Raw genomic sequence first — 22,733 nt, 5'->3', positions numbered from 1 at the left:
TTAAGTTCTGATTATTTTTGGCTATTCTTTGTTTTTATTATGATTAGTTTTATGAGGATTTATCAATTTTATTAGTCTTTTCAAAGGACAAGTTAATTTTCTATATGTTTGCTTTTTATTTTATTAATTTCTGCTCTTTTATTTATATTTTCTCTGTCCATTTTATTTAAAAACATTGAAGGCTGTACCATGCACATAGCCTGGAAGATTTAATATTCCAATGCAATGGCAATAAAAATTCCAACAGGTTTCTTTGTTTTGTGAAACTTGACAAGATAATTCTGGACTTTGTGCTATGTGTGTGACTAAACCAAAAGAGAAATGACAAACTGGGGAAAATATTTGCATCTTATATGATAGACAAATGCTTAGTTTTCTTAATCACTTTTACAGATCAATAAGAAAAAGACCAACAAACCAATATTAAGACATGCAAAGGACATGAATAGTTAGGTTAGAGATGAGGAAAAATAAAAGAGTCTTAAACATAGGAATACTATTCAACCCCACCTATGGTATTCAAACTAAAAATTTTAAAAAGAAAATGGGAACTTCCCTGGTGACACAGTGGCCTGCCAATGCAGGGGACATGTGTTCGAGGCTTGGTCTGGGAAGGTCCCACATGCCGCGGAGCAACTAAGCCCTGTGCACCACAACTACTGAACCTGCGCTCTAGAGCCTGTGAACCGCAATTACTGAGCCCATGAGCCACAACTATTGAGCCTGCATACCACAACTACTGAAGCCCACACGCCTAGAGCCCGTGCTCTGCAACAAAAGAAGCTGCAGTGAGAAGCCTGTGCACTGCAATGAAGAGTAGCTGCCGCTTGCTGCAGCTAGAGAAAGTCCACGTGCAGCAAAAATAAATTAATTAATTTTTAAAAAAGTGAAAATGTACAAAATTACAACAAAAATTGACATACCCACATATATGAAAGGAAATTTCAATAATGAATAAGCCAATCGGGCCCAAATTTAATAAGAGTGAAGAATATTTGAACAGCGTAAATAGCTCTTGAATGAATGAGCATATCTAGAACCCTGCACTCAAAGACTATGTGAAATTTTAGCAAATTTGGAAGATACTAGGCCACAAAGCAAACCTCAGTGAATACCAAATAGTCTATTTCATATACAAAATAGTATCTAATAGCTATTCAAAGATAAAAATCAATAATAAAATATAGCAAAAAAGCCATATTCCTCTGGAAATGAAAGAAATGCATTGCTGAATAATTCAAGGGATAGGAAAATCACAATGGAAGATGTGAAATATTCATGAATGAATCATAAAGAATGACTATGTATCAATACTTGAGTGATGCTGCTAAAATGCTAATTAGAGGAAAATTTAACTTAAGTGCATCCATTAGAAAAGAAGGAATAGTGACCATTAATTGAAATAAGTTTTCAAAACCAAGACTATAAAAAGAAGAGAGTAATCCCAAGGAAATCAGAGGAAAGTGTATAAAGCACAAATAGCAGTGAAAGAGGAAGCAAAGGAGCCAGGATGACAGCCAATCAAGCCAACAGCTAGTTGCTAAGGAAGAACTAGTGATAAACTAGACAAATGGAAGGATTAATAATTTTTTTTCCTCCGGGAAGATTTTAAATTACAAATTCATTTTTTAATTTGTTATAGATCTAGTCACATTTTCTACTTCTTTTTGAGTCTGTTTTGTTAATTTTTGCCTTCGTAGAAATGTATTCATTTCATCTGAATTGTCTAATTTGTCATAAAGTTCTTGACAGTATTCCTTTACAATAATTTACAATTATAATAATAATAATTCCCTTTTCATTTCTGTAAATTCACCAATGATGTCTCCTTTCTCTTTCATGGTTTTCTTAATTTTCCTTTGTTTCTTGGTCAGTCTACCTAGAGGCTTAGCAAATATTGTCGATCTTTTCAAAGAACTCACTTTCAGTCCATTGATATTCTCTACTTCTTTTCTTTGCTCTGTTTAATTGATTTTCTCTCTAATTTTTATTATTTCCTTTCTTTGACTTGTTTTAAGTTTAGGTTTCTCTTTTTTTCTAGTTTTTAAAAGTTGGAGCTTACAAAATTAACTTAGATTTTTATTTTCTAATGCAGTCATTCAAAGCTATACATTTCCTTGTAAGCACTGCATTAGATGTTTCCCGTAAATTTTGATATGCCATAGTGCCATTTTGTCTGATAGTACAGCCACTCCAGCACGCTTGTGGTTATTATTTACATGGTAAATCTTTCTCTATCCTTTAACCTATGTATGTCTTTGAATCAAAATTGTGTATCTTAGATTTTACTTTTTTAATTGAATCTGAAAATATTTTAGCTGATTGGAGAGTTCGGTCCATTTACAGTTAATGTAATTATTGATATGATTGTATTTACATCTGCCATTTTGCTATTTAACTTTTACGTCTCATAATTTTTAATTTGCTCTGCTCTTTCTTTACTGTTTTTTTTTCTTTTTGGCATTAGATACTTCCTATTTCACCATTTTAATTCATTTGCTATCATTGTTATTTTTACTATATTTTGGATGTTATTTTCTTAGTGATTCTCTGGAGATTACAATATGTATCTTAATTTATCAAAACTAATTTCAGATCAATACTAATGTAATTCCAATAAAATATAGATATTTTCTTCCAATAAAGCTCCATTTCTTCCCCTCTCCATTGTGCTATTATTACCGATTACATTACACACACATATGTTAAAATTCCACAATAAATACAGGATTATCGTTATTTTCATGCAAGTGTGTTTAAATGAGTTAAGTCAAGAAAAAAGGAAATGACATATTTATGATGTCATCTGTGTCTGAGGTGAGGGAACACACTGAATGTTCAGAAAGTCCACAAGTCTGCCTGGCCTCTGTTTTCTTTTTTTTTTTTTTTTTTCAGTACGTGGGCCTCTCACTGCTGTGGGCTCTCCCGTCATGGAGCACAGGCTCCGGACGCGCAGGCTCAGTGGCCATGGCTCACGGGCCCAGCCGCTCCGTGGCATGTGGGATCTTCCCGGACCGTGGCACAAACCCATGTCCCCCGCATCGGCAGGCGGACTGTCCACCACTGTGCCACCAGGGAAGCCCACCTCTGTTTTCTTATTCTGAGTTCTTATTTCCCCTTTGAGCATCACACTCAAAGACAGGAAGCTAATCAGGGCCCCTCCAGTTTCATCTAATATCAATAAATATTCCTCAAAAATGTAGCTACATAATCTTTCATAACACACTGTTTATCAAATTTCTCTCCTAACCTCAATTTTCAGCATTTAAAAAAAAATTTTTATTGGAGTATAGCTGATTTACAATGTTGTGTTAGTTTTAGGTGTACAGCAAGGTGAATTAGTTATACATATACATATATCCACTCTCTAATAATGTTCAGACAGGCTTTCTTTTCCGTAAAACTTGATTTGTATTTCCCTTTTCAAAATTCCTGGATTCTTTTTTTTTTTTTTCGGTACATGGGCCTCTCACTGCTGTGGCCTCTCCTGTCGCAGAGCATCAGGCTCCGGACGCGCAGGCTCAGTGGCCATGGCTCACGGGCCCAGCCACTCCACGGCATGTGGGATCTTCCCGGACCGGGGCACGAACCCGTGTCCCCTGCATCGGCAGGCGGACTCTCAACCACCGCGCCACCAGGGAAGCCCCCTGGATTCTTATAAATATACAGTCAGCCCTCCATTTCTGCAGGGTCTCCATTTGTAGATTCAACCAACCATGGGTTGAAATTTCGGGGTGCATCCATGGATGCAAAGCCTGTTGATAGGGAGGGCCAACCGTATACATTGTCCTGCGCCATTTCATATAAGCAACTTGAGCATTCACAGATTTTGGTATCTGTGGGGCTCCCGGGGCCAACGGCCCATGGATACCTGAGGACAACTAATACTGATTTGTTCAATCTCAGAAACCCACAACACCCTTGAAACCCTTTCAGACTATCCCTTTTTTCCTACCTCCACATCCCCCTCCCCATCAAAGTACAGAAATCAATCCTTCAGTCTCCAGGAGCCCAGGTTTGTGTCTCTTTTAGTATTTCTTACCAGTCTGCCCAGTTCTGTATTTGCTTGTGTCTTAACCTCCTAAATGTACTACAATGCCCATGGAACAAGGGCCCATCCCTTACTTATAACTCCAAGTCTGCCTTATTCCCAGCAAAGACTCACACAGAGTGGGGTACTCACTATGTGTTCAGATAAGTGGAATTTTGGTTTGTTGGCTAAGCTGGACTTGCTCTGGGCCCACCCCTTCTTCATATGGGCCACAAACCCCCTGTGTCACTGGGCCTTTTGTGTCTCTGACATTCTCCAGCTTATGCTTCTTGGGAACATTTGTGGGCTATTAGTCATCTTATGTAGAACAGGATATATCTGTCACTTCTCTGTGAAACCTTCCCTTCAGCAAGATTTATTTTAAGAACTGTGTGAAAAGAGAAAATTTCACAGGCAGCCCTGTGAAAATCTGGTCCTTTGCCAACATGTGATATCAAGTGCCCGGAGTACCTGTCTGACTGCAGCTGACCCTGCCCACCCCAGGGCCTCCTTTTCAGTGCAGTTCTCATAGGCTGGCCTCCTGGCTGTGAGTTCTGAGTCTTCCAGGAAACTGCTCGTCAGTGAGGACACCTCTGCTTCCCCGCTCTCCAGGGCTCTTGGCCTGGGTGAGGTGTAAGTTCTCTTGAACAACGTGGCTGATGACCATGCATATCATCTCCCTGAATCCTCAGGGCCACCTTGGACATCACTATGTCCCCATAGCAGACGGGAAAACTGAGGGGACAGCTGGAATGTGGTGGAGCTGGGCTTTGAGCTCAGGCTAGCGGTCTACACGTCCAAAGCTCTCTCTGGTAGACTGAAGTGGCTGGTGATATGCCACTGGCTGCAGCAAGCCTTCACTGAGTTTGGAGCGGGTGGAACCAAATAGCTGTTAGGCAAGAACCAGAGGTCTTTGAGGGGATGCAGGATGCTGAAGGTTACCATCCAAAACTCAGCTGGGGGTAGGCTCCTCCCCACTACACACCATCCTGCCAAGCGAGTGAGCGCGGCTGTCAGCACTCCATGGGGGAGTTAGCACTTTGTCCCATCTTTGGCTATTGGTATAATCTCTGCCACCTGGACAGCTGGCATCCAGGGCTGCGGTTCCACTAGCTCTGACCTGAGGTTGGTTGGGCTCCATGAGCTCTCCGCTTCCCCCAAGCCCAAAGGAGAGGATTCTCTTCTCTCTTCAAGGCTGGAGTTAAACAGAAAAGGAGCAGGGTGGCGGCTTCCTCCGCATTCTGGGACGCAAATGTCGGGTGAGAAACTCTGGGGCTTGATGGGAGCTGCCAGCGCCCTGCTCCAGGCTTCCTGCATCAGCCAGGAGGCTTCCCACCGCATCCTACCCAACACCCCCACAGCGAGTTTCCATAGCAACTTTCGGGAGGAATTTCCAGGGCTCACAGACTCTGTCACAGTAACCCAGTGAGGGGAGAAGGAGGCCAAGGACCCTACACGCAGGTAGAGGCTGAGGCCCTGGAGGCCCCAGTGAGGCCAGGAGAGCAGAGCGAGGTGGGCTCTGCGGAGAGTGGTGGAGAGGTCGGGGCTCTGGTTGGCCATCGCCAGCTCCAAACAACAGGTCACACATTGTTCCTGGGCATCTTGCTTTAGACAATACAGCGAACCTCAGAGAGGGTCATAATTAAATGAGGGAGAGCTGCAGGCTTCTCATTTGATCTTTCCTGTGAATTAGGGCAAGACTAGCCAGGATTTGGATGCCAGGGGAGGGCCGCCTGTGGGTGTCTGTGGAATTGAAATGAAATTATGCAAGCAGATGGTTTGATGAAGAGACAAAAATATGGATAAAAAGCATCCTAGCCATGGAGATGCTAATTTTTTTGAAAGCTTTTAATAATGACACAACTTTGCATATCAAAGTTGTCTTCTAGCTTTTATTAAGTCCCCCGGTACATTTTCAACAGCACACTGCTCTAAACCACGCACAAGCATTTTAAAGCAGAGGATCAGACTGCCTGCTTCTTAACTTCCAAGCTCTGAGCACGTAACATCCAGCACGCGCATCCGTGCTGCAGACTTACAACCCACCCAGGCTGTGCTGTGCATTCTGGGGAGTAGAAGGTGACTACGCTGTGAGCCCTGCCCTTGAACTGGGGGTAACCATCACAGGAGATTGGGGCACTTACAACTACTGCAGGGAGTGCCAGCGACATTCCAAAGAAGGCAGAAATACCTCCAGCTGGAAATCAGGATGGTTTCACTGGAAGGTTTCTCCAGTGAAGGCAGAGCTTAGCCTGAAGACAGGCTCCAGGTAGAGGGAGAAATACAAGCTTGAGACCACAGGGCAGGAGAGGGTGAAAGGGTGAGGAGGCTGGTGGAGGGTGCGGTTAAGCCAAGGTGAACCCCTTCTGCCTGCACTCCCTCTGAACAATCGCCAGTAAACCTCTGACCAACCGGCAGGTCTCAGCTTTTCACTAGAGTAGAGAGTCATTCTATCTTATCTTCAGGTTTCTGTGGGGATTAATTCAGTCAAGAATTCAGCCCCGATCCTGGCACACAGCAAGCACTTAACAGATTATAATGTAACAGATAAAGTAAAAACCATGGAAGTTGGGCAATAAGAAAGAATCCTATGTTATAATGTTTGGGGTTAAAGCTAAGGAGTATGTGTAAGTGGGGGTGTTTGGATGACTCTCTGCTTTGGGACATTTCTCTAAGAATTGTGTAATAAAACCTAATTTGTTGGCTCACTCCATCCCACCATTTACCCTTCCGCCATGGAACAGCCAGTGAGATGCACTGGGAGCACTCCCTGAGGACCAACACCGCTGCAAGTTCTATTATCCACAGTCAGAGGTGCTAAGTGAGAACCCAGGCTTTATAGACAGATGTCTGTTGAGTTCAACCTTCCCTTTGCCCCTTCATCCCACTGTGGGCCATTGACACAAATGGACACTGGGAGAATATTGTGTGAGACGTTCTGCCTTCTGCGGGTTCAGTACAGAATCAGACAGGAGGATATTGAACACAGGCATTGCAGAGGTTAAAAGCTCATGTGGCCTAGATAGCGCAGATGAGGCCAGCTTGTCACTGCTGCATCCCACTGGGGTCCCTGTGATCATCACCATGCCTCTTCTCTGGTAGCAGGCACCCTTCATGCACCTTCAGAAGACATCCTCTAGGCTCCTGCACCCACTCTGCTCCTACACTCCTGAAGTTTCACCCTTGCTCAGCCTCAGGCCATTTCCTGCCCTGCTTCTCCACCCCAGTTTCTCCTGGTAGCACTACCTTCACAAATCACTTCCATAGAAAACCTTGTCTCTGGGTCTGCTCCTGGGGAATCCATTGGTCCTGCAAAGCAGATCCTAAGGATAGGATTCTGAAGTTGGATCCCATCACTGGGAATGGATGGTATGATTCACTGGGACAGGTGCAGTTGAAAAAGGATGCACTGTTGTGTGCAATAACTCTGGTATTTAGGAGATGTGGGGAAATGGTAACCATAAGGACTATGAAATTGTGATTGGTTGTTGCTGGTGCTATGGGTGCCCTGAAAAAAGGAAATAACAAACTTAAGTCAGCCAATTACTACAGTGGTAGCTTGGTACAGGCTGAGGCAGGTGTGTATCCTTACTAGGGCAGATAAGCATGGCTTCTGATATGAGGTAGGCAGCTATTAATCTGCCAAATGCAAGTTTAAAAAAAAATTAGTTTTTTTTAAAGAGCAGTTTTAGGTTCACAGCAAAATTGAGGGAAAATATAGAGTGTTCATAGATACTCCTTGCTCCCCACTCAGCCTCCCCCACTATTAACATTCCGGCACCAGAGTGCTAGTTGGAGTGAATATAGATACTTAAACTTCCTTTAGATCCCCTTACCCGCTACCATTTATATATAGTTGTCTTAAATGTTTTCTCTATATACACTTAACACATTGTAAGACAGTGTAATAGAGAGTGTTGTAATTTTTGCTTCAACTGTCAAATATAATTTAGAAACTAAACAGGAAAAAGAAAATGTATTACATTTACCCCCCCTGTTTTTATTCACTTTCTCCATTGTTCTTTCTTCCTTTCTGATATCCCAAGGTTCTTCCTTTTATCATTTTCTGTCTGTTTAGAGGACTTATTTTAGTTATCCTTTTAAGGTAAGTGTACTTAAAAAAATTCTCTTAAATTTTCTTCATCTGAAAATATTCTTGATTTCCCCCTTATTTCTGAAAGCTATTTTCACTGGATATAGAATTCTAGATTGACTACTCTTTTTTTGTACTTGGAAAATGTCATACCATTTCCTACAAGGCTCCAATGTTTCTGATGAGAAATCTCCAGTCATTCAAATTGCTTTCCCCTTATAGGTAATGTGTTGTTTCTCCCTGGCTGCTTTCAAGATTTGTTTTGTTTTGTTTTCAGAAGTCTCACAATGATGCATCTTAATGTGCATATGTGCATTTCTTTGAGTTTCTTGTTTGGGATTCTAACAACATCTTGAATTTGAGAGCTTATATCTTTTGCCAAATTCTGAAATTTTTCATCCATAATTCTTTGAATTCATTTCCAGCCCCACTATTCTTCTCCTCTTCCCCCAGTACTGAGATGACATAAATATCAGCTTTTTGTTATTGTCCCACAACTCTGTGAAGCTCTGTGTATTTATATATTTATTTTTGTCTATTCTCTCCCTGTTATTCAGATTGGGAATTTCTATTGTTCATCTTCAAGTTCATTGATTCTTCTGTTCACTTCTATCTGGTGTTGAGTCTGTCTGCTGAATTCTGTTTTTCTCATTTTAGTTAATGTAATTTTGTATTCTAAAATTTCCATTTGATTCTCCTTTATATCTTCTATTTCTTTGCTGAGACATTCTAATTCCTAGTTTTTTCTTTGGTTTTAAGCATGTGTGTAATTATTTATTGAAGCATTTTTATAATGCCTGCCTTAAAATCTTTGTCAGGTATTCCTAACATCGATGTTATCTAAGTGTTAACATCTATTGATTTTTCTCCTGAGTACATATTACCCTGATTCTTGGTATAATTACAGTTTTTTAATTGAAAACCTTCTATTTTGGGGTATTATATTATGAGAGTTGAGGTCTTATCTAAACTTCTCTTAGATGGCTTTGATTGACATCATTGTGGTAGGGAAGGGTGGGGATTTGCCTTACTGCAATTAGTGGATGTAGAAGTCTAGATCCCTTATATGGCCTCTGTTGTCCCTCAGGCAGAGAGGAGGCTCCTCATTACTGTTAATAGAGTTGGAATTTCTGGATCTCCAGTCAGCTTTCACTGAAATCACCAGACTGGGAGGGATGAGTCCCTCATCACTGCACCCATGTGGCCTCCACTGACCCTGGGCGGGAGCAGCCTTCATATGCCCGGGTGTTGGTGAAGGTTTTGACCCTCCACCAAACCTCCTCTTACACAAACCCAGGGAGGGGGTGGGCACCTCATTATTGCCAGATGGGAGTGGAAGTTTAGGCTCCCATGGTCTCCCCTGACACCATGGGTGGGCACTGCTTACTCCCTGGAGATGAAAGTCCCAACTCCCTACTTGACCTTCTCAGACACCAGCCTGGTGCTGGGAAGGAGGATTTGGAATCTCAGCATGGCCTGATGAGAGTGGAGGTCTAGATCCCACTTCAGCCTTTACAGGTGTGGATGTGGCAAGGCCACCATTTCTTCTGTAGTATGTGTCTGGAGTTGAGTAATTGTTGTCTTAAAGTTTTCTGTCTTGCTAGGTTGGCTCTTTCCTGAACTTTTGGCTAGAGAAAGAAGCCCTTGGTTTTATATATATATATATATATATATATATATATATATATATATATATATATATATATGTCTCCTTTAACCCTTTGTTGTTTCTAGGTTGTCAGCTTCTTTAGCTCCAAGCCTTGGCTATATAAGACTGAAAGAAATCTCTAAAAATTAACAGCCATGTTGATCTCTTGGTCCTGAGGTTCCTAACACATCTGTTTTCTCTCTACCTTTCGTAGCCTTTTTATGTTTGTTTAACAAAACTTCCAGGGTTTTTAGCTGTGCTTAGTGGGAGGAATTGTATGTCTATACCATCTTTCTGTTACTGAACACTGACACACAGTGAGGCCAAACAATACCAAAATGTCAAAGTTTGGAGCATAGAAAGGTTTATTGCAGGGCCATACAAGGAGATGGGTGGTTCATGCTCCAAAAAACCCCTAACTCCCCCAAAGATTTCAGCAAAGCATTTTTAAAGGCAAGTTTGGGGGGGCATGGTTGGTTGTTGCAAACTTCTTGGTATAGGAATCCTTTGGTCTTGCAGCTGTCCACGTAGGTCAGGTTGTGAATGTTCCTATAAACCTCCAACAAAACAAATGTTATTCTCTGTTCTGCGACTTTTTATCTCTGTATGAATGGAAAAGTGTTATTGCCTTAAAGGTCAGAGCCTTGAGAATGAGCTATCCTGTATATTTCAGGCTATAGCCAACATTCTTAACTCCAAGCAAAAGCAATAGAATACAAAGGTTAAAGTAAAAGAAACAGATCTAATATGGAGTCAGATTTGTTCTTCCCTATTACAGTCCCAGAGGCAGAAGTCTCAAACAGTTTTAAAAGAAAATATTTTATCCAGCTTTTATAATTTTCTCCAGCAGAACTATTAGTCAGAAAATTACCTCATCCATTATTACCAATAGAACTTGCAACCATGACTGTTTTCACACAAGTTTATAGAACACTTTTTATCTTTTCTTCATTTTTAGAAATGTAGGATTGGAGGAGGACTGTAGTGTCTAGTCAGTGAATCATCTTGAAAAGGAAGACTTTATTCAGCATATAATGAATATGCTGGGCATTGAGAATCCAACAGTGACCACAAAAAAATTACTACAGCTAGGGACTTAGAGTCTGGTGGGTGGTTGCTGACCACAGTCAGAAGGACAGTGTAGGATGTTAACTTCTCCCTGAGCAGCTTTGTACTTGGAAAGGACACCCAAGCAATTTTTGGGAGTAAGGGAAATTTTCCAAAGTGTATTAGTCAGGTTTCTCCAATGAAACAAAACCAATAAGAAGTATATCTATATCTACGTCTATGTCTGTGTCTACATCTATGTCTATGTTTGTCTGTCTATCTATCTACCTACCAAGGAATTGGCTTACATAATTATGGAGGCTGAGAAGTCCCAAGTTCTGCAGACGACAAGCTGGAGCCCCCGGAGAGTCAATGGTGTGGTTCTAAGAGCTGAAAAAGACTGATGTCCCAGCTCATGGCAGTCAGGCAGGAGGAACTTCCTCTTACTAGAGGGAGGGTCAGCCTTTTTGTTATATTCAGGCCTTCACTGATTAGAAGAGGCCCACCCATATTGGGGAGGGCAATCTGTTTTACTCAGTCTACCAAGTCAAATGTCAATCTCACCAAGAAACACCCTCACAGACACACCCAGAACATTGTTTGACAAATATCTGGACACTTCAGGACCCAGTGAAGTTGACATAGAATTAACCATCCAAGCAGGTAAAGTCACTCTAAAGCAAGAAGAGTCTCAAGGAGGAGTAGACGAAAAGTAAAGCTGAAGGCCAACAGGAGTGGAGAGGGAACCAGTAATGCAAATAACATGAGGGTTGAGTGAACACAATCTATTAGGTGAAAAGAAGGTATAGTGATTGGAATAGTATCCACCAAAATTCATGTCCACCCAGAAACTCAAAAGGCGACTATATTGAATATAGCACCTTTAAGGATGTAATTAGTTAAGATGAGGTCATCATGTATTAGAGTGGGCCCTAAACCCAATGACTAGTATTCTTATATGGACAGGGAGATATGGAGACCCACAGACACACGCAGAGGGAAGGAGGCATGTGAGGATGGAGGCAGAGATTGGAGTGATGCAACTACAAGCCCAGGAAAGGCGAGGACTGCCAGCAACAGCCATACATAGCAGAAATAGATTATCTCTTAGAGCCTCCAGAAAAAACCAACCCTGCTGACACCTTGATCTCAGACTTTGCCTCCTGAACTGACATAATAAATTTCTGGGTTTTTTTTTAAGCCCCATCATATGTGGCCATTTGTTACAGAAGCCCTAGGAAACTAACACAGAAAGTATTTCTGAATGGTTTGCGTATAAAGTGCATAGGGAGTGAGATGGAGATGGATAGTCAGGAGGGGAAGAGCACAGATGGCCTGGGAACCACAGGAAATGTTGTCTTTGTTCTGGGATTCAAAGAAAGCAGATAACTGAAATTCAGTAAAAGAGTGAAATAATAAGATTTATAGTTTTATAAAGATCCCTCCAAGACCAGCTGAGCTTCTGAGGCTAGAGGTCAGATGCCCAATGAGAAGGTTAATGTGGAGAAACAGGCAAGAGATGATGGTGGCCAGAGTTCTGCAGCAGATGTAGGAATGAGGATATGTAAATGGCTCAGAAGATAACGTAGAACCTATAACAGCAAATTTGAATGGATTATATGAAACATAAGGCCAGTTTTCTGGCTTGGGAAATCCTTTGGATGGTAGGACAATTTACTCTGTCTCTGCCTCCTTCTACATACTTCCTTTTCTCTTCTCCTTAATCCTTTACTTACGTCCTTACAATACTTACTCAGCATCAGATGTGGTCTGGATGTTGGAGGTACCTGGAGAGAACTGGAAACCGCACAGACTTTGCATTCCAAGAGCTCCCCCTCTTCTGGGACAGAGATATGTGAAAAATGACAAAGTAAGATGACAAGGTCTCTAATAGAGGGGCTCACAAGACTACAGATGAGGATGTGTCCAAATCTTGGGGTGGGATAGGGCTAGATGAGAGAAAGCCAAAAAAGGAAGGCCTTTTTATGAGTTCCTGGTGATTTGTCTCATTGCAGAAGATGTTGAAGACTGCAATAGGTCAACATGTGGAAAGGCATGGAAAATTCCATGTGCTGAGTAAGGTCCAGCAGTAGGAAAACGCATCAGCTCCTCAGGAAGTAGGTGGATGAGGCTCAAGCCTGAGGAGCAGGGAGGGAATTGGCAGGAGGTACCTTGTGGATATCCAGGTGGGTATAGTGGAGAGAGAAGGGGCTGGACATTATCTGTACCAACTTCTTTCATGCCATTTAATCTGGGTACTGGGGAAAAGCATATTGTGTTTGTACAAGGCTTGGAGCCAACAAATGGATCCACTTGAAGGATCCGGCATCCACTTAGCTCATGGACAAGATTCCTTTTGTGAAGAGAGACAATTTTTGGACAGAGAACACAGATTTGGAGTCAAATATAGTTATTACGAGTTTGGGTTATGGGTAAAATGAATTAAACACACTCTGCTCTGTCTCACCCACTGAATGCACCTATAAACATTTGGAAGAATGCATGAAGAAGCTATTTGACTGAAAAGTAGTAATGTGTGGACCAAGATGATATAGATACTGGGATGATCAGACAGAGACTTTAAAGTAGCAATTATAAATATTCTCCAAGAAGTAAGGGTGAACATTCTTGAAATGAATGAAAGACAAAAAGTCTTGGCGGAGTCAAGATGGTGGACTAGGAGGACACAGAATTCTCATCTCTGAACAACAAGGGCACCTACCAGACACTGGTGGGGGACCTCGGGCACCTAAGGGGATGCAAGGAATCCCCAGTAACCAGGTAGAGCATGGGGAAGAGTGAAGGGGGAGGAGAAGTAGAGGTGGGACAGGACCAGCACCCCTGAGGGGAGGCTGGGGGAGGGGAAGGGATCCCACACCAGAGGGGGAAAGCGGGGGGGACCATGGGGAGGGCAGAGGATCAAAAGGGAGTGTGGCCAGCCTTTCCCTTGCCCACTTGGGCCCCTGGGAGCCTGCTGAGATGCCGGGCCTCATCCTCTGACCACCAAGGCCCTCTCCAGCCGAGCGAGTCCTGAGGGAGTGGGAGGAAAGGAAGGGGGAGAAAAAGTAAAGGCCGGACCTATGGGATCAGCACCCCTGAGGGGTGGCTGGGGGAGGGGAGGTGTTCCTACACCCTGCAGGACCCACCCACAGTTAGGGGTCCAGCAGCGACAGGGGAGACCCTTAGGGGGGCGGAGGAATGTAAGGGAGTGTGGCCAGTGCTTTTCCTGCCCACGTGGGCACCGGGGAGCCTGCTGGGCTCCCAGGTCTAATCCTCTACCCTCGGAACCTCCCTCCTGCTGCACAGAGCCCAAGCCCCGCCCCTACACCCCCACCCAGGGCCCTACCTCTACACGTGGCACTGGACACTCAGAGATCCCCTCTGAGACCCCCTCCAACCATGCTGGGCCTAAACCCTACCCACACTCCATTACCCAGGGCCTTACCTCCGAACTCCAGAGCTCCACACTCGAGACCCCCCCTCTGGACGTGCTGCCTCCCCCTTTCTGTGCAGGTCCTAAGCCTAGGCCCCACTCCATGCTAGAATAGGCCCTGCCCCAACCTAAACCCCACCCCTGCCTAAGTTCCACCTCCTACCTAAGATCTGCCCCCCATAGCCAAGGCCTTTTCAGGCCTTTGCTTTTTCTTTTAGGTTGGGGTTCTGTTTTACCTTGTTTTTCTTGATTCATTTATATATATATATTTTTTCTTTTTTTACAGAGTTTTTTTAAAAATAAATTTATTTATTTATTTTTATTTTTGGTTGTGTTGAGTCTTTGTTGTTGTACACGGGCTTTCTCTAGTTGTGGCAAGCAGGGGCTACTCTTTGTTGCGGTGCACGGACTTCTCATTGCAGCTTCTCTTGTTGCAGAGCACAGGCTCTAGGTGCATAGGCTTCAGTAGTTGTGGCCCGTGGGGTTAGTAGTTGTGGTGCATGGGCTTAGTTGCTCCACAGCATGTAGGATCTTATTCCCGGACCAGGGCTCGAACCCGTGTCCCCTGCATTGGCAGGCAGATTCTGAACCATTGTGCAACCAGGGAAGCCCTATATTTTTATTTTTTCTAATAAATCTTTTATTTTTCTAATTTTATTTTATTCTTTATATTTATTTATTGTTCTGCTCCTTTTGGCTTGTTGCCTCTTTTTTTTTTCTTGTTTCTGTTGTGGTTTTGTTTAACCTTGTTGCAGTTGTTTCAATAACATTTTTATTTTTCCTAATATATTTTTTATCTTTTTAATTTTATATTATTTTTTATTTTTTTTATTGTACTGCTCCTTTTTTTCTTTTCTTTTGCCATGCTGCATGTCTTGCGGGATCTTGTTTCCCAGGTTGGGGGTTAGGCCTGAGCTCCTGTGGTGGGAGCGCTGAGTCCAAACCGCTGCACTAACAGAGAACCTCAGACCCCAGGGAACGTTAAACGGAGGGAGGCTTCCCAGAGGTCCACATCTCAGCATCAAGACCTGGCTCTAACCAACTGCCTGAAAACTCCAGTGCTAAACACCTCAGGCCAAACAACAGTCCCACCGATAAAAAAAAAAAAAAGAAATGACAAAAATTATGATACAGATGAAGGAGCAAGGTAAAAACATCCAAGACCAAATAAATGAAGATGAGATAGGCAACCTACCTGAAAAAGAATTCAGAGTAATGATAGTGAAGATGATCTAAAATCTCAGAAACAGAATGGAGAAAATACAAGAAACTTTTAACAAGGACCTAGAAGAGGTAAAGAGCAAACAAACAGTGATGAACAGCACAATAACTGAAATTAAAAATACTGTAGAAGGAATCAAAGGCAGAATAACTGAGGCAGAAGAATGGATAAGTGAGCTGGAAGACAAAATGGTGGAAATAACTGTCGCAGAGCAGAATGAAGGAAGAAGAATGAAAAGAATTGAGGACAGTCTCAGAGACTGCTGGGACATCATTAAATGCACCAACATTTGAATTATAGGGGTCCCAGAAGAAGATAGGAAAGAGAAAGGGTCTGAGAAAATATTTGAAGAGATTATAGTTGAAAACTTCCCTAACATGGGAAAGGAAATAGCCACTCAAGTCCAGGAAATGCAGAGTCCCATAAACGATAAACCCTAGGAAAAACACACAAAGACACATACTAGTCACACTAACAAAAATTAAATTCAAAGAAAAAATATTAAAAGCAGCAAGGGAAAAGCAAAAAATAAAATACAGGGGAATCCCCATAAGGTTATCAGCTGACTTCTCAGCAGAAACTCTACAGGTCAGAAGGGAGTGGCAGGATATAGTCAAGGTGATGAAAGGGAAAAACCTATAACCAAGATTACTCTACACAGTAAGGATCTCATTCAGATTGAATGGAGAAATAAAAAGTTTTACAGACAAGCAAAAGCTACAGGAATTCAGCACCACCAAACCAGCTTTAAAACAAATGCTAATGGAACTTTTCTAAGCAGGAAGCACAAGAGAGGAAGACCCACAAAAATGAGCCCAAATCAATTAAAATGGTAAAAGGAACATACACATCAATAATAACTTTGAATGTAAATGGATTAGATGCTCCAACCAAAAGATGCAGACTGGCTGAATGGATACAAAAATAAGACCCTTATATATGCTGTCTACAAGAAACTCACTTCAGACCTAGGGACACATACAGAATGAAAGTGAGGGGATGGAAAAAGATATTCCATGCAAATGGAAATCACAAGAAAGCTGGAGTAGCAATATTCATATCAGATAAAATAGACTTTAAAATAAAGACTGTTACAAGAGATAAGGAAGGACACAACATAATGATCAAGGGATCAATCCAAGAAGAAAACATAACAATTATAAATATTTATGCACCCAACAAAAGAGCACCTCAAAACATAATGCAAATGCTAACAGCCATAAAAGGAGAAATTGACAGTAACACAAAAATAGCAGGGGACTTTAACACCCCACTACACCAATGGACAGATCATCCAAAATGAAAATAAATAAGGAAACACAAGCTTTAAATGACACAATAGACCAGATAGATTTTGATATTTATAGGACATTCCACCCAAAAGTGACAGAATACACTTTCTTCTCAACTGCACACAGAATGTTCTCCAGAATAGATCACATCTTGGGTCACAAATCAAGCCTTTCAAAATTTAACAAAATTGAAATCGTATCAAGCATCTTTTCCAACAATAATGCTATGAGATTAGAAATCAATTACAGGTAAAAAACTGTAAAAAACACAAATAAATTGAGGCTAAACAGTGCACTGCTAAATAACCAAGAGGTCACTGAAGAAATCAAACAAGAAATTAAAAATTACCTAGAAACAAATGACAATGAAAACACTATGATCCAAAACCTATGGGATGCAGTGAAATCAGTTCTAAGAGGGAAGTTTATAGCAGTTCAATCTCACCTCAAGAAACAAGAAAAATCTCAAGTAAACCATTTAACCTTACACCTAAAGCAATTAGAAAAAGAACAAAGAAAACCCAAAGTTAGCAGAAGGAAAGAAATCATAAAGATCAGAGCAGAAGTAAATGAAATAGAAACAAAGAAAACAATAGCAAAGATCAATAAAACTAAAACGTTTGTTCTTTGAGAAGATAAATAAAATTAATAAAACTTTAGCAAGACTCATCAAGAAAAAACAGAGAGCACTCAAATCAATAAAATTAAAAATGAAAAAGGAGAGATTATAACTGACACTGCAGAAATACAAAGCATCATAAGAGACTACTACAAGCAACTATATGCACATAAAATGGACAACCTGGAAGAGATGGACAAATTTCCAAGATTGAACCAGGAAGAATTAGAAAATATAAACTGACCAAACACAGGTAATGAAATTGAAACTATAATTAAAAATCTTCCAACAAACAAAAGTCCAGAACCAGATGGCTCCACAGGCGAATTCTATCAAACATTTAGAGAAGAGTTACCACCTATCCTTCTCAAACTCTTCCAAAAAATTGTGGAGGGAGGAACACACCCAAACTTGTTCCATGAGGCCACCATCATCCTGATACCAAAGCCAGACAATAATACCACAAAAAAAAGAAAATTACAGACCAATATAGCTGATGAATATAGATGCAAAAATCCTCAACAAAATACTAGAAACAGAATCCAGCAACACATTAAAAAGATCATACACCATGATCAAATGGGGTTTACCCCAGGGATGCAAGGATTCTTCAGCATACGCAAATCAATGTGATACACCATATTAACAAATTAAAGAATAAAAGCCATATGATCATCTCAATAGATGCAGAAAAAGCTTTTGACAAAATTCAACACCCATTTATGCTAAGAACTCTCCAGAAAGTGGGAATAGAGGGAAACTACGTCAACATAATAAAAGCCATAAACGACAAACCCACAGCAAACATAATTCTCAATGGTGACAAACTGAAAGCATTTCCTCTATGATCAGGAACAAGACTAGAATGTCCACTCTCACCACTATTATTCAACATAGTATTGGAAGTCCTAGCCACAGCAATCAGAGAAGAAGAAGAAATAAAAGGAATACAAACTGGAAAAGAAGTAAAGCTATTACTGTTTGCCAATGACATGATACTATATATAGAGAATCCTAAAGATGCCACAGAAAACTACTAGAGCTAATCAATGAATTTGGTAATATTGCAGGATACAAAATTAATGCACAGAAATCTCTTGCTTTCCTATACACTAACAACAAAAGATCAAAAAGAGAAATTAAGGAAACACTCCCATTTACCACTGCAACAAAAAGAATGAAATACCTAGAAATAAACCTACCTAAGGAGGCAAAAGAACTTTACACAGAAAACTATAAAACACTGATGAAAGAAATCAAAGATGACATAAACAGATTGAGAGATATACCATGCTCCTAGATTGGAAGAATCAATATTGTGAAAATGACTATACTACCCAAAGCAATCTACAGGTTCAATGCAATCCCTATCAAATTACCAATGGCATTTTTCACAGAACTAGAACAAAAAATTTTACAATTTGTATGGAAACACAAAAGACCCCGAATTGCCAAGGCAATCTTGAGAAAGAAAAACAGAGCTGGAGGAATCAGGCTCCCTGACTTCAGACTATACTACAAACCTACAATAATCAAGACAGTGTAGTACTGGCACAGAAACAGAAACATAGATCAATGGAACAGGATAGAAAGACCAGAGATAAACCCATGCACATATGGTTACCTTATCTTTGACAAAGGAGGCAAAATATACAATGGAGAAAAGACAGCCTCTTCAATACGTGGTGCTGGGAAAACTGGACAGCTACATGTAAAAGAATGAAATTAGAACACTCCCCAACACCATACACAAAAATAAACTCAAAATGGATTAAAGACCTAACTGTAAGGGCAGACACTATAAAACTGGCAGAACAAGACATAGGCAGAAGAGTCTATGATATAAATCACAGCAAGATCCTTTTTCACCCACCTCTTAGAGTAATGGAAAAAAAATGGGACCTAATGAAACTCAAAAGATTTTTCACAGCAAAGGAAACCATAAATAAGATGAAAAGACAACCCTCAGAATGGGAGAAAATATTTGCAAATGAAGCAACTGACAAGGATTAATCTCCGAAATATACAAGCAGCTCATGCATCTCAGTATCAAAAAAACAAACAACCCAATCCAAAAATAGGCAGAAGGCCTAAATAGACATTTCTCCAAAGAAGACACACAGATTGCTAACAAATACATGAAAAGATGCTCAACATCGCTAATCATTAATGAAATGCTAATCAAAACCACAATGAGGTATCACCTCATACCAGTCAGAATGGCTATCATAAAAAATCTAGAAACAGTAAATGCTGGTGTGGAGAAAAGGGAACCCTACAGCACTGTTGGTGGGAATGTAAACTGATACAGCCACTATGGAGAACAGTATGCAGGTTCCTTAAAAAACTAAAAATAGAACTACCATATGACCCAGCAATCCCACTACTGGGCATATACCCTGAGAAAACCATAATTCAAAAAGGTACATGTACCACAATGTTCTTGCAGCACTATTTACAATAGCCAGGACATGGAAGCAATTGTATGTGTCCATCAACAGATGAATGGATAAAGAAGATGCAGCGCATATATACAATGGAATATTACTCAGCCATAAAAAGGGAACAAAACTGAGTTATTTGTAGTGAGGTGGATGGACTTAGAGTCTGTCATACAGAGTGAAGTAAGTCAGAAAGAGAGAAACAAATACCGTATGCTAACACATATATATGGAATCTAAAAAAAAAAAACAAACATTCTGAGGAACCTAGGGGTAGGACAGGATTAAAGACGCAGACGTAGAGAACGGACTTGAAGACACAGTGGGGGAAGGGGAAGCTGGGACGAAGTGAGAGAGTAACATTGACATATATACACTACCAAATTAAAATGGATGGCTAATGGGAAGCTGCTGTATAACACAGGGAGATCAGCTCAGTGCTTTGTGACTACCTAGAGGGGTGAGATAGGGAGGGTGGGAGGGAGGCTAAAGAGGGAGGGGATATTGTGGTATATGTATACCTATGGCTGATTCACTTTGTTGTACAGCAGTAACTGACACAACATTGTGAAGCAATTATACTCCAGTAAAGATGTGAAAAAAAAATGTCTCAACATTGAAGTAAAAAGATATACCGTGAAAATCATTCTTAATGGTGAAAGACTGAATGTTTTCTCCCTAAGACTGGGAACAAGGCAAAGATATTCACTCTCACAACTTCTATTTAGCATTGTGTTGAAAGGCTTAGCCAGTTCACAAAGGCAAGAAAAAGAAATAAAGGCAAATATGTTGAAAAGGAAGAAACAGACTGTCTTACCTGGCCAATGACACAATTGTCTGTGGAGAAAATTCCAAGGAGCCTCCAAAAGTACTCCCAGAACTAATAAGTGAATTTAGAAAAGTTGCAGGATACAAAGTAAATATTCAAAAATCTATCAGATTCTGTATTTCAGAAATGAACAATTGGAAGCTGAAACAAAATCAAAACAACAACAAAATGATATTATTTAAAGCCAGTAGCTACAGACATCCATAGCCTTTGCAGATCGGGTGGGGAAGGCTTCAGCCCATCCTGTGAAAGTGTCAACAAACAGCAGAAGATATTTATATCCTGATCGTGGGGACATTTGAGTGAAATCTAACTGCCAGTCTTCCCCTGGATATGTCCCTCGGTATTGAATTGGCCTGAGTAATGAAGAGGGGAATTGGATGGGCCTGTGGGTTATTACGGGCACATAAATCACAGGCAAGTGTTACTTGTTTTACTGTTCTTTTAAGCCCCTTCCCTGAAAAATGCTTTCGCATCAAGTCCCACAGTACCTTCCTCTCTTCCTGACTCCCAGCCTCACCATATCGCATTCCATAGGAATGGCGAAACTAGTATCAGGGTGGTAAGAAATTTCTGGGATTTAGGAACCTCAAAACTTTGCTGCTAAATGTAAAGCACTCTGTATAAACTTTATTGTTGTTGTGTTTAAGAGAAATACTAGGAAAGTTTACCTTTTTGGTTGCTATTTTAATTGAATGTTTAAAAAATTATCTAGTTCTGCTTGATTTGGTAACTTTTCCAGTCAATTATTTTATAGTTTTTTTTAAAGAACTACATTGGATTTTTAAAATATCAAAAGTAACATAAGCTAATGGTAGCAAATCAAAGCACAGAAGTTTAAAAAGAAGAAGCTAATAATTCTCCTCCCTTTCCCTTCCCACTCTTGTGTGTAATCATCCATTCTTCCATACTTTTCTCTATTCTCAATAAGCAAAAATAAATATACATGTATGGTCCTCTCTCAGCCATTTTTTGTACAAATGGGATTAAATCAGCTACTTACATGTCAACTTGTTCAATCATGGGTATGTGCCCATGAAATTATTTCAATAACAGATTAATATTTCACAGTGTGGCAGATTAGAAAATACCACAAATTCTTTGCTAATCCTTCCACTGAGTGGTAGAATCTAATGTCCCTCTTCTTAACTTTGGACTGGACTTGGTGACTTACTTGCCTAATCAATAGATGGAGGCAGAAGCCATGCTATTTAAAGCTTCTACCTTCGTCTCTTGGAACCCAGGCACCATGCTGTTAGGAAGGCCAAACAGCTCCATTCAGAGACCCCCCATGGAGAGACCCATTTGGACAAGATCCTAGGAACATGCTGGGTGAGCACCCACCGAGAGCCAGCACCAACTCCCCAGTCTTATGAGCGAGTGGTCTCCAAAGTGGCTCCCCTTCCAGCTTCAGAAGAGCTGTAGCAGCTGATGTTGCCCAGAGCAGGGATTGGTTGTTCCTGCCATGCCCCATTCAAATTACTCGTTCCTGAGAAAAATGAATGATGCTTATTGTTTTAAAACCCTAGGTTTTGTGGAGGTTTGCTGAAAATCAATAAATAACCAGAATGCAAATAATCAGGATATCTAGATATCTTAATTTACTCTTTATGAAACCATTCCCCTATGTATAAACATTTCCCTTATATTTCAGGGTTTTTTTCCCCCCATGACTTCTAATAATCCTGCAAAAAACGTACAATAAATAGTACTGCAGGATCTGTTTACTGCATTTGATGCTGTTGGTTTTTCCTCAAACATCCTGTGGGTTTTTTTTATGGTACATGATTTATAGAACAGACATAATATCTGGGTGCTTCTAAACTTTCAGGCTTGCCATGCTGCTCCATCAATCCTACCCATTCTATTTTTCTGATGCTTTTTATTAGTGACAGATGCTGAGTCTTTTTCCCACACATTAAGAAAAACACTTAGTTTGATTTTTAACAGAATCAACAGGATGAGTCATGGCATTCTTTAAAGTTTAATCTCTCTTTTTAGAACTCTTTGAATTGCCATCATGCTACATCCAGTCTTTTGCATGTTTTAGAAAAATTAGTGCAAGCAGCAAAGGCAATA

The 22,733-nt window shown here is 40.7% G+C and overlaps 1 long non-coding RNA gene across 1 annotated transcript; it reads right to left on the bottom strand.

The window, feature by feature from the left end:
- Nucleotides 1-10,130: 10,130 nt before the first annotated feature.
- Nucleotides 10,131-20,763, bottom strand: LOC125963673 (uncharacterized). The gene is made up of 3 exons (XR_007476019.1): nt 20,643-20,763; nt 12,572-12,658; nt 10,131-10,328 (listed from the first exon to the last, which is right to left on the bottom strand). It is a non-coding gene; the product is annotated as an uncharacterized LOC125963673 (long non-coding RNA).
- Between the last annotated feature and the right edge of the window lie 1,970 nt (nt 20,764-22,733).

This window comes from Orcinus orca, chromosome 2, assembly GCF_937001465.1.
Source record: "Orcinus orca chromosome 2, mOrcOrc1.1, whole genome shotgun sequence".
NCBI classification, from domain to species: domain Eukaryota; kingdom Metazoa; phylum Chordata; class Mammalia; order Artiodactyla; family Delphinidae; genus Orcinus; species Orcinus orca.
The sequence above is the reverse complement of the archived record's forward strand: the minus strand, read 5'-3'. Positions and strand labels throughout refer to the sequence as shown.